Source organism: Diceros bicornis, chromosome 8 (genome assembly GCF_020826845.1).
Source record: "Diceros bicornis minor isolate mBicDic1 chromosome 8, mDicBic1.mat.cur, whole genome shotgun sequence".
In the NCBI taxonomy this organism is placed as follows: domain Eukaryota; kingdom Metazoa; phylum Chordata; class Mammalia; order Perissodactyla; family Rhinocerotidae; genus Diceros; species Diceros bicornis.
This window is the reverse complement of record NC_080747.1, coordinates 61,478,415-61,491,786: the sequence shown is the minus strand read 5'-3', so window position 1 is coordinate 61,491,786 and position 13,372 is coordinate 61,478,415. Positions and strand designations below refer to the sequence as shown.

At 38.9% G+C, this 13,372-nt stretch overlaps 1 protein-coding gene across 1 annotated transcript in view; it reads right to left on the bottom strand.

Annotated features, from left to right (window-relative positions):
- Positions 1–12,820, bottom strand: part of ART3 (ADP-ribosyltransferase 3 (inactive)) — a 124,313-nt gene extending 111,493 nt beyond the window's left edge. Inside the window, exon 1 of the mRNA XM_058547286.1 lies at positions 12,766–12,820. The gene's annotated coding sequence lies outside the window, so the exon portion shown is untranslated. The remainder of the gene's footprint in view (positions 1–12,765) is intronic.
- Between the last annotated feature and the right edge of the window lie 552 nt (positions 12,821–13,372).

Below are 13,372 nucleotides of genomic sequence, written 5' to 3'. Positions count from 1 at the left end.
AGGCAAAACAAACCAGAAAAGAAACAAAGAACTCCAGAATATTACCAATTATGAGACATCTTCATGAATATCAAGCAACTTCACATAGCAAAACTGAAAAATAAGAAAGCTATCACTGGGGATGTAATGTACAGCATGGTGACTATAATTAATAATACTGTATTGCATATTTGAAAGTTGCTAAGAGAGTAGATCTTCCAAGTTCTCAACACAAGAAAAAAAATTTCTATGTATGGTGACAGATGTTAACTAGCTTATTTTGGTGATCATTTTGCAATATATACAAATACCAAATCATTACATTCTACACCTGAAACTAATATAATGTTATATGCCAATTAGCCCTCAATAGGAGAAACTGGAAAAAAAATAAAAATCTAATGCAATATCAAAAAAAAAAAAGAGAGAAATAGAGAAACCCGCTATCACATTTTGGTATAGGACAAAGGAATACAGTATATGACCATTACTATGGGAGCCTTAACTGGGTCACAGCAAAACTGCAAGTGGCAGAATCTATCCTTCTTGCCCTCTCATTTTCTTTTTCTTCTTGACCTCCTAAATCTATACAAAAGGTCACTTATCTTATTCTCAACTGACTGTCAACTAATTTTCAGGAAGGTGTTAAACCAATAAGGATTTAAAATACTCTCTGTCAAAAGCAGGGCATTCATTTAACATTTATCTATGCCCATTACATAGCAGGTTACAAGAAATGACTATATAGTGTGTTTATAATTTACTATTGATGACAGAGATAAAGGTAAATAAATTTAAACTGAAAAAACTCCAAATGTACAAAGAAAATAGAGAAAATCAGGGAAGTCTTTCCTGGGAAAGTAATAGTGATCTGGAATGTGAAAGATGCATAGCTATCTGAGAGGTGACAGAGAGAATCCGATAGAAGGGGAAAAGTGAATTCCAGTAGAGGAAACAGCATGCACAAATACAGAAGTGTGAGACAGTGTGGTGTGTTCAATCTGGGAGAATATAAGGATAAAGTTAGAGGTATGAATATTGAGAAATGATGCTGGAGAGACAGAAATTAGCAAAGCATAGAAGCCTGTATGCCATCACCATCATTATATATTTACAATCTACATACATGTTATAAAACACACACAAAAAAATAATGTTTAAGATTGCTAGACTATGCTGTAGTAACAAAGCTCCAAAAACATTAAAGAACTAACACAATGAAAGTTTATTTCTTGCTCACACACAGTTCCAAGGAGGATGGCAGGGCCTCTATGCTAACTCAGGAATACAGGTTGCCATGACAGGAAAGAGAAAGATGGAAATGGCATACTGGCTCTCAAACGCTGCAGTTCACATTACCTTGTCCAGAACAAGGTACTGCCTTACCTAATTGCAATGAGGGATAGAAACTGTAAGGGAAAGTGTACTTGTCTCTGCCACAAATACAAAAATTTTTAAATAAGATTTTAAAAAATTATAAGCCAGAAAACAAGGCTCATGCAGATATCTAGCTCAGAAAGAGAAGCCTAGACAGATATTTATAAAAATAAAAGTCTATCTTCTTGGGGAAGTTAGACCAGAGGTGAAGAAGAATTGTCTCTCTGGATAGAAAATCTACTATGTTTGATATAAATAAAATTTGATGTACACTGAACAAATGTACACATATACTGTAGTATGGTCATGTTATAAATCTCCAGGGAGAATCTCTTTTTCTGGGGAAATCTATGGGCCACAATGATCAAAATGTTGCAACTTGATTTAAGAACACTGGCCTCCTACAAAGAAGAGGGAAAGGGGAAAATGACTGTAATTTCGTCTCTCAATTTTCTTTGCCAGACCATACTCAGTTAATTCACTGTTCCATATCTACATCTTGATAACTGACTAACACTGTTCTCCCTCCATTCAGGGGCTGGCTGAGAACCTCAACAGAACAGTAACAATATGACATAACTACTCTGGTAATTCTGAACAAGTCATTAAGGCCTGCCTGGGCCTCTGTTTTCTCATCTATAAAAGAGAAAGAGAAATAGCGATCTTTCAGAAATGTTGCTAAGATAACTGTCAAGAGTTAATTAAAATACTATTTCTAGGAGACAGGATTGTAGATGATTTTATTTCTTTTTGCTTTTATTTTCCAAATTTCTACAAAGAACATTTTTACTGTTTTTAATCAGAAGGAAAAATTTTTAAGCAAATGGAAACCAATTTTCCATTTGAAACCAATTTTCAAAGACACTAAATTATAAGTGTTAATCTTAAAGGGCTAGGATTTATGTTCTGAGTGACCTTCGTGAAACGACTCGTCTCTGAGAAAGATGTGAACTGAAAATAGAGTCATATACATACCAGAACTTCTTTCTCCATGCTAGGCTAAAACATAATGGCTTGTGTTAAAAATCTAATATTAAACTATTACTGGATATATTTCAGGTCATCAGATAATAGTGTGTTTGTCATTATTAGTCTCCCTGCTTACCCTCGTGCCTGCTACCACTTATCTCTACACAACAGCCAGCATAATACTTTTAAAACATAAATGAGATATGGCTCTCCCCTGGTCTCATCCTTCCAATAGCATCCCATCACACTTTAAATGAAATCCAAAATCCTTCATCATAGTCTATAAAGCTCTACATAACTCTCCCACCTCATTCCTACCACTCTCACTCTCCACATTTCTACTGCAGCCATACTGGCCTCCTCCTGCTCCTCAAGCACAGCAAACATATTCCCATCATTACCATAGCTCACTCCTTCACTTTACTCAGGTCTCTGCTCAATTATCACCAGCTCGGAGAAGGCTCTCCTCACCAATCTATTGAAAATAGCACCATTTCTATCACTCTCAATCTCTTTAGTCTCCTTTAATTTTGTTTACAGCCTTTATCATTATCTGTAAATATATTATATATTTATTTCTTTATCTGTTCACTCTCTATCCCCACAAATTTCTATGAGAGCAGGGACTACACTTGTCTTATTTACCACTGGATCTTTGGTCTGGGTGCATAGTAATGCTCACTAAATTCTTGTTGACTGAATGAATAAATGAGTTACTGACATTTGCCATAGATAGAATCCTTCAGAAATCGGTGTTCCCTCCAAGGACAGGATAACTTTCCAAAGACTTTAGATAGTTCTTAAACCTCAGGAGAAAATAAACTTGGAAATAAAGAGAAGCTTACTAAAACGTTTTGTTAAAGGACCAGATAGGCACAGAAGGAATGATGACCTTCTCCCATTACAATATCCAATATGTGTACTGGAAAACTGTTTACCAGACTACGAGAGCCCCTATGTGGGAAGAGAAGTAAGGTTTTAAGCAGGTGCTTATATGACTTTCAAAAGGAAAAATGTTTCAAAACTAAGTTTAATGCTTTAATAGCAGCAATAGCTGTTGAGAAGAGGAAATCCATACCCTCCAGAGTTTCATTCTAAGAGAGACTGCTTTCAAAATAGAAAATAACTTGTCTTATTTTCACTAGTGATAGAGACAAGCATGTGTTGTTTACATATTATGCAACATTTTCCCAGGACACTAAAAATCTAATTACAGCCAGAATAACACAGCCATCTCATTTCCTAGGCTCAGATGCAAGAAAGAAACTCCCTCGTTAATTTTAGAATGGGAAAGGGGGAGAAGAGAAAAAGGAGAAGTTGGATGTGTGATTTTTAGGGCTAAACAATTTCCCTAAAATTATAACCAGAATGTATAAATACATATATATCCATAGCTTTTACCAGATTCTCACAGAGTTCTATAACCTCCAAATGTTAAAAATCATGAGTGTGTCCTAATTCATCACACACCTTGAACAGACCATATCAGTTTGCAAAGATTTCGCTTCAGGCCATAGGGACACCAATATATATACCTTATGTCTGGGTAATCTTACACGCAAATGACACTAGAAATACTCGGCTAGTTTTGAAGAAACCTGGGTTGACCTCAAAGATCTGGGCCCTAGGAGACATTAATCGTTCTTATTTACAAGTTATTCCTAAAATTTCCAAGACTATCTGGACTATTTTATTAACCATAATAACACACTTTTTAAAATTTTTTACCTCTAGAACCACTGAGGCACAAACTTGCTCTTTTGTTAGAAACTAAAGACTTCTTTCAAATTATTATAGGAGATGAAAGGGAAAGATTCCTGGAATATTCTCAGTTCAATCAAATTCAACTTAACAAATATTTACTGTGTACCTAGTATCTTCAAGATCCAATGGGGCAAACAAAGACAATCAAGACATGGTACCTGACCTCTAAATCATTAATCTAGCTGAGGAAACAAAACACATATATAAACCAAATGTCACTAACAACAAAAGATAGGAAAAGAAATACTAATATTCAGATAAGTGGTATTTGTAAGTAACGCTGATCAAAAAAGGAATCTATTACATGGGAAGCAACATATGTCTTAAGAGCTAGTTAGTAAAAATATAACGTGTTAAATCAGGGGAACATTAAATATCACTAGAACACCATACAGATACAAAACAGGGTAAATTTTTTTAAGATAAAATTAAAGAATGCTTATATTCTTGCAATCATAAGAGTGAGATGAACAGAGATCAAAGTTGTAATTTGAATAATGGAATAAAGGGTAAAATTGAGACTAAACCATGAATGCGCCACTCTAAATTGTGTCAGTAATATGAACTCTCATCTTGTTAATGATGTTTTATTAAGAAAAGCCCATGTAGTAATGAAATAAACCGTAAGTAGGGGCAAAACAATATGTGGTCTAGCTGGGTCCACCTTAGTAGTAATTCTGAGGAGGAGTTTGGAAGGCTTCTGTGTAATTAACAAGGATAATTCTGTTAAAAGATAAACTGAGGCACACAAATTTTTCCAGAGTTTATTTGAGCATACATCCATTCAAATTGGGTAGCTCCAAACCAAAGGTGGTTAGGAATGCCCCTAACCAATGCTCCTAACCACTGACAGGAGCTAGGGGAGAAGTTTTTATAGAGAAAATGTGGAAGCAAAGCAAGGAAATTATTTAATTGGCTATAGCTTAAGCAGTTGTCTTATTCAGGAAAGCCTAGTTGGCTGTTTGTGATTGACTGTTCTTTTTTTTTTTGTGAGAAAGATCAGCCCTGAGCTAACACCCATGCCAATCCTCCTCTTTCTGCTGAGGAAGACTGGCCCTGGGCTAACATCTGTGCCCACCTTCCTCTACTTTATGTGAGATGCTGCCACAGCATGGCCTGATAAGCGGTGCATCGGTGTGCGGCGGGGTACGAACCTGGGGCGCCAGCAGCGGAGCGTGCGCACTTAACCGCTACACCACGGGGCCGGCCCCTGTGATTGACTGTTCTTAAGTTTCATTTTCTCAGATTCAAGTGCACTGACTCTGGCTTAGGTTTTGGTTTGCTTGCATAGGCTACCAAGGCATTACAGTCACCTCAATCTAACGGCCTCCTTATTTAATTACTTTATAATCCATAAAAGAATCGTCTAGGGCCAGCCCCATGGCTTAGCAGTTAAGTGCGCGCACTCCTCTACTGGCGGCCAGGGTTCGGATCCCGGGCGCGCACCGATGCACCGCTTCTCCGGCCATGCTGAGGCCGTGTCCCACATACAGCAACTAGAAGGATGTGCAACTATGACATACAACTATCTACTGGGGCTTTGGAGAAAAAAAAAAAAAGGAGAAGAATTGGCAATAGATGTTAGCTCAGAGCCGGTCCTCAGCAAAAAGAGGAGGATTAGCATGGATGTTAGCTCAGGGCTGATCTTTCTCACAAAAAAAAAAAAATAATAATCATCTATTAGTTATAAGGAATTATACTAAAGCATATATGCTAATGAACTTAGGTCTTACAGAGCAGTTATACCTCCTAATAACTGATAATCAGTATAAATAAATGAAATGCACATGCATCCATGTTGTCTCATCTGTTCTTGTTGATGCTCATCATTATCCAGAGGGAATGCTAACGGTCGTAGGGTAAAAGAGTCAACATTATAAATGGTAAAATAAGGGTAAGAATTATTTAGGAGAGGGAGAGATGACCTAGGGCTGTGGTGTGTTCAGGGAAGATTTGACAAAGGAAACAAAAGTTGAAGAAGTTGTCTGCTCAAAGTAATTTAACTCTCAGTGAAATTCCTACTGAGGAGCATGCAGTAGTTCAGCTTGGCCAGGGAGCAAGAATCACAGAATCGGCATTGTGAATATAAACCATCCATATACATGTACGGACCTCTGTAAATAGTTCGACATACCTCTGAGACTAAGTAAAACAATTATTTAGCTTAGAGAGAAAGAATGGATTGTGACAGAAAACACCAGAAACATTAGAATCTCAAGTCACAGATCCTCAGATATTGAAGTATCCTATACGTTTTTGGAACATAAAAACAAAACTAATTAAATTAGAATGACACATCTTTTTGGAAAACAGAGGTATAAGTAATAACATCATATCTACATCTAGCTAAATCACTCAAAATAAAAGTTTACAATCGAAGTAACAACAAATGAATTTTCACAAATGACATGAGAATAACTACAAAGCCTAAATAACAAATACCACAATGCCAGAGGAGAAAAGTAAGATAGGAAGAATATATCCACAATGGTAGACATCATAACATGAGATGAAAACCTTAGAGCACAATTTTCAACTGGGAGCACTACCATCATTCCTACCAGCAGAAGTACATTTGAATCTTGGAGGGAGTAGCAAATGTAGTTTGAAAATGCACGTTCAATTTTCTAATTTGAAAAGCAAAACAATAACTATTATTTTTGTAATAAAAACTAAAACAAATAAAGTTTCCACAATCCTCTTGGCAGGTGGAGATTCTCAGAAAGTAGAATGAAAAAGGTTTTAGAGTAAGCTTTATTATTAATGCTATATATTAACATTTGTTTGCTACAAACATAATAGGCATTTTTGGTTTCAAGGGAAGTATATGCTTTATTTTAAAATCAAGTTTGATTTTTGTGGTACTACAGCATAATACAAAAGGGGCTCTTAGTTCCCAAAAGCTAACTTTTGTTGCATCTGCTATTTCTTCTATTTCTTGACCTGCAAATCCTCTTGATTCTGCAGGTAGAAAAGAAGAGCATTTTCAACATAATCCATTTAGATTATGACTTGAGGTACCACTGAGTGGTGGGATCAGAAGGGAATGCTTATTAAGTTGTGGATAAAGACATATAAAAAAGAGAACAAAATCTTTACTTATTTCAGGTATGAATTAAGTATATATTGCAAAGGATGAGATCTAACTTCCTCATCCTGAGAGAAGATATCCAAAAGTAATTTTTGGAATTCAACTTTGATTCAGGTCTCCAAGATAACTTCCTGAAATTTACTTTGCATAAATTTTACCTTAACACACATGAGCAGCTTCTGTGTGTCATTCTACTTCTATTGACCCATATTTATAGAGATATGTCAGGTTACTGGCTGACCATAGAGATAACGAAAGAGAAACTTAGTGACCACACACAACAAGGAATTCCCAGGTTGCAAAAATATTTGGACAAGTCACAAATGGACAGTTCCAGCTATCAACAAGCAAAATCAACAATCTCCAAGGAGCGGGAAAATCAGATTTCCAGAGTTACCACACTCTAATATTCAGAATGTCTAGTTTTCAACAACAAAAAAATCACAAAGCATACAAAGAAACAAAATATGGCCCAAAGGGAAAGAAAAAAATGACAGAAAACCATGCCTGAGGAAACCCAGATATTCACTGGACTTACAAGAAAAAGACATTAAATTAACTGTCTTAAATATGCTCAAAGAGCTAAAGGAAACCATGTACAAAGAATAAAAGGAAACTGGGAATACGATGTATGAACAAAATGAGAATATCAATAAAGAGACAGAAATAATAAAAAGGAGCCAAACAGAAATTCTGGAGCTCAAAAGTAAAAAACTGAAATGAAAAATTCATGAGAGGGTCTCACCGGCTTTTTGAGCCAGCAGAAAAAAGAATTAGCAAATCTGAAGATAGGAAAATTGAAATTATTGAGTCTGAGGAAGAGAAAGAAAAAACGGAATGAAGATAAGTGAACAGAGCCTAAGGGACCTATGGGATATCATTAAGTAAACCAGTATACTCAAAATGCAAGTCCCAGAAGGAAAAGAGAAAGAGAAAAAGGGGCAGAAAGAATATTCGCAGAAATAGTGGCCAAAAACTTCCCAAATCTGATGGAATACATGAATCTACACATGCAAGAAGGTCAATGAACTCCAAGCAGGATAAACTCAAAGAGATTCACACTGAGATACATAAGAGTCAAATTGTCAAAACTCAGAGACAAAGAGAGAATCCTGAAAGCATCGAGAGAAGCGACTTGTCACATACAAGGGGTCCTCAATAAGACTAACAGCTGATTTCTCATCAGAAACCATGGAGGCCAGAAGGCAGTGGGATGACATATTTAAGACGCTGAAAGAAAAAAAACACCTGTCAACCAAGAATTCTGTATCTGGCAAAACTAGCCTTCAAGAATGAAGGAGAAATGAAGACATTTCTAGATAAAAAGAAGCTAAGGGAGTTCATTACCATTAGACTTGTCCTACAAGAAATGCTAAAGGGAGTCCTTCCAGCTAAAATGAAAGGACACTAGGCAGTAAATCAAAGCAGTATGAAGAAACAGAAAACAGTGTAAAGGTAACTACATAGTGAAGAAGAAGGAAGAAGAGGAAAAGAAAAAGGAGAAGGAAGGACGGAGGGAAAAAGAGGTGGAAGAGGAGAAGCAGCAGCAGTAGCAGCAGTGGTGGTGGTGGCAATGGCAGCAGCAGCAACAGCCACCACTGCCAGTGCCTAGGCTGTATTGCTGGCGAGAGAGAGCACATGGAGGAGTCTTCAGGGACCATCTAATAGCCCTGGCTATACCAGTGGAGGAAAAGGCCACATGGAGGAGGCCTGTGACGCCATTTTGGACATCCAGCCCAGTCAAGCCTTCAGACAACTCCAGCCCAGCCGCTATCTGATTGCAACTGGAGACAAATCACTATTTAACAAACTTTGGTGGGAGAGTTAGATGTTAATTAGGAGATCAAGTAACTTAAATCCACACTTTATACACTACTAGGCAATAATTCATAGCTTGAAATAATCAACTATAGAATATGTACATATTATAGAAATAAACAGTGGAAGCATAAATGGTACAACTCTTAAGTTGAATATACACACTATGACCAAGTAATTCCACTCCTAGTAATATACTCAACAGAAATGCACATATATGTGCCCTAAAAGATATGCACAAGAACATTCATAACAGCAATATTCATTTTAGCCCCAAATGAGAAACAATCAAAATGTCCATCAACTGGATATATACCTTTTGATACGGTCATACAATGGAATACCGTAGAGCAATTAAAATGAACAAACCACTCCTCCATGCATGACATGGAAGAATCTCACAAATATAATATTTAGTGAAAGAAATAAGACACTAAATAGGACATACCATCTAACGCCATTTATATAGTTCAAAAATAGGCAAAACTCACCTATGATGAGTTACCTTTGGGGAAGAAGGGAAGGCTACTGTCGTGCCACTGACACTTGGTGAAAATTCACTAAGCCATACTGGTGCACTTTTCTATATATGTACATTATTTTTTTTCTTGTATATAGGTTGTATTAGTTAGCCAAGGCTGTCATAACAAAAAACACAGGTTGGGTGGCTTAAGCAACAGAAATTTATTTTCTCACAATTCTGGAGTCTAGAAGACCAAGATCAAGGAGTCAGCTGGGTTGGTTTCTTCTGAGACCTCTCTCCTTGGCTTGCTGGTGGCTGTCTTCTGCCTGTGTCTCCAAATCATCTTCTCTGTACATGTCTGTGTCCCAATCTCCTCTTATAAAGACACTAGTCATAATGGACTAGGGCCCACCCTAATGACCTCATTTTAACTTAATTACTTCTTTAAACACCCTATCTCTAAATACAGTCACATTCTGAGGTACCAGCACTTAGAACTTCAACATACGAATTTGGGGGGGACAGAATTCAGCCTATAATGTGTCATACTTCAATAAAAATTTATGCAAGAAATGAAGGCAACAAAATAGAAAGATATTTTAACTGAAAATGGGTTAAAGCTTCCTATTCAAAACATGTAAAGAACTGACATACACTTATAAAGTCAATACCCCGACTCAACTTGACAAGTGATCTTGAAAAGGCAGAAGAGGCAGATATTAAGCCAACACAAATTAAAATGTCAATAAGAAATTGAAATAAACACTGATCTCAGGTGCCAAGTTTCACATATTAAATGAACAAAAGTAAATACAAACGACAAGAGGATTGGGAAACCAGTACATCTACATACTGACAGGGGCATAACAAAATCAGTCTAATCTTTCTGGCAAGTAATCTGCCAAAATGTTACAGAAGACAAAAAAATGTTTTTAATCTTTGTCTCTATACTTCCAAAGAAGGAAAATATCCCAAGAAAGTAAAATCTTTGAAAAAATAATAAGAGGATTTGTATTACTGAAATAATAGAAACAACTCCAATGCTGAGCACTCAGAGCAAACAGACTGCAAATATAAAGAACTATTTTTTAAACTATATAAACTATGCACATACAAGGAAATGTTTATGTAAAATAAGATTAAAATATTGTTTAGTGACAAAGGTCAGATGTAGATATCAGGGTATGTGTATGCGTGTGTGTGTTTATGAATCTCATGTCATTCCCTTGGTTAAAATCCTTCAATGTCTCCTCACCACGTAGGGATTTACAAGGCCCTTCATCCTCTGGTTCCTGCTACATTTCTAGTCTCTTTTCTCACCACTCCCCCATTATCACTTTACCCTTCATTCTTGCCCAAGTGCTCGGAGTTTCCGATATTTGGCATATGTTCTCATGCCTCCTGCTCAGAATGCCTCCCCACTTGTAGTAACAGATTCCAACCAACTCTCCCTTCCAGACCTAATTCAAACAGCTGTGTTTGAGCCCATCAGCCACACCTGTGACCTTCTCTGCACCTCCAATAACCATGTACAATCCTTTATTATATACTTCTACAGTAATTGCTAATTTACCTGCTGCTTTCCCCGACTAAACTCTAAGTTCTTTTAGGGCAGTGATTACTGTTCATATTTGTGTCCTCAGCGTCTAGAATCATAATACAAAAAAGCTCGATGAATGAAATAAATGAATGATAAAGAGTAAATGAAAGGTTTCAAGAACAAGGATTTTTTTCTTGTAAAGTTACTTAGATAAGTAACTTTAATATAAATCACTTTAAACAAATACAGATATTTTGAACAAAAATATTTTACCCTTTTTCAGGATAATTTTTTTTTCAAGTTAGGCAGCAGGTTGTTAATGACTATGGTTACATGTTATCAGACTATAAGCTGACTTGCCAAAAGTCACAGAGCAAAAACGTATTTACTGCCAGGATTTAGTCACAGCTGTTCTGTAAATGATGTCCTGACATTCCCTCTCAGGATAGCATATTTACAGATTTAATCCAGTCTTTAAGCTTTAGACAAAAATATAATATAAACCAGAAGGCCAGATATTAAGATACGTAAAGAAAGAACTTATTCCTTTCTTTTTGTTACCTAAGATGCAGACAGGATATGAGACCCCCCAAAACTATGATTTGCTTGCAACCATCTCCCTCTATAATATTTTGGAAGGAAGGAATGACTCCGTGCATGGGGAGTAAAGAAGAAAAAAGAAAAATCCGAATGCTAAGTAGGGGCTTCTGAGACTTGCAAGAAATAAACCCTTTTCAAGTCAGCATCCTTGAATACTAGCAGTAGCTGCCGAGAGGAGGGAAAGTCCACACTGCAAGAAATCCAAACAGGCCTGGGGTTTCACTATGAGAGAAACTTCCCCTTTCACAAGTAAAAAGGAAGATGTATTTTCACTGTGACAGTCTGTCACGCTGTGTATATAATTAAACAGGCCACACTGGCTCCAGAACCAAAAAGTCGGAAGGCGGAGGCGGGGGAGCACATGTGAAAACAGAATCCTGGTCTGCAAGGCTCCAGGGTTACATCAGCATGTGGTTCCTCGGGGACAGGAACTGGAGTTTTTTGAGGCAAAAAGGTTAAAACTCTGTCCAAAGGGAAACTGGGAATTAACCTGTTGATTTCAACAGTGCTGATACTCCCTGGCTCCTTTCCCAAGGCCGTGAGAAACGCCTGCGATGTCCTCTCACCAGCTTTCTGTTTCTCCTAAAAGCCTTGGCTACCCATAAACGCCACTTCGGTGGGATTTCCTCTGTCCTTCTGCCCATTCAGAAACATGTTTTCTCTCAGAGTTTTCAAGCCAACTGCCAAAAGGAGGCATGGGAAACCGAACAGGCCTGAGCTGAGGGCAGCCCCCCTGCTGCCTGGTTTCTACAGACCGGCCCTGAGGGGGGGCTTCACACGGAACAGCTGCCCTTCAGCGGGGCCTCCAGGGGGGTCCTCTTACTCTGCTTGTTACCAGAGGAAATTTTACCAGAGGAAATTGGCCCCTTCTAGATAAAAAGGAAGATGGCACCGTGAGTGACACCTAACTGACGCCAACACCTCCTTTCTGTTGTCCAAAAGACCTGTGTCCCAGTCACCGCAGCCCACGGTCGAAGGACCCTCCTAGGCCTCGCCTGGCGGCCTCCGCCCCCGACCAGGCCCTTTCTGAGGCCATCGTTCCCTCCAGCCTCAACTCAAGCCTCGTGTGGAAATGCAAGCACGGAAGCGCGGCCTCCTCGGGTCCGGAGGCTGTGGGACGGCCACGGGGCTGAGAGGAGAGGGCCCCAGCGGCACCACCACTACCTTTCCTCCCAAAGTGCGTTTCCGGCGGGATCGGCGAAGGCAACACAGACACCAAGGGGCGGCGTGAGCGGAGCAAGCTGCAGCTGTAGCCTCTCCACTGAAGGTTCTGGAAGTTGGCGGCTGGGCATGCGCAGTGCGCGCGCGCCTCAGCCGCTGGGAGGTGACCTGGTCTGCCCCCAGCGGAGCCAAGCGGCGCTTGGCAGGCGCAGTGCTGAGCCGGGCTGGGAGCGTTCCTTCGCTCGCTCCTTCACTCACTCCTCTACGTGGATTCACTGAGCACATAGTGTGTACCAGGCACGATGCCTGCCACTGCGCTCAGACGGAAACCCTCACAAGCCTTCCTTGTTCCAGTGGCCGAAGGAGACGGTAACCATAGGACTGCAGATAAACGTAACATGGCCTTCCATATCGGCTGAATGATGACAGGCGCGGTGCCGTCAGGGCATATGGTGGGGGACCTGACCAAGTCTGGGGATCAGGAAGGTCTTCTCAGGAGTAATGCCAACCTGGATATCTAGGGTGGGTAAGATTACTAAGCAGTAGGTTAGGGAGGCGGAGCAGGCACAGCATCCAGGCAGGGAAACAGCATGAGCAAAAAACTGTGCCA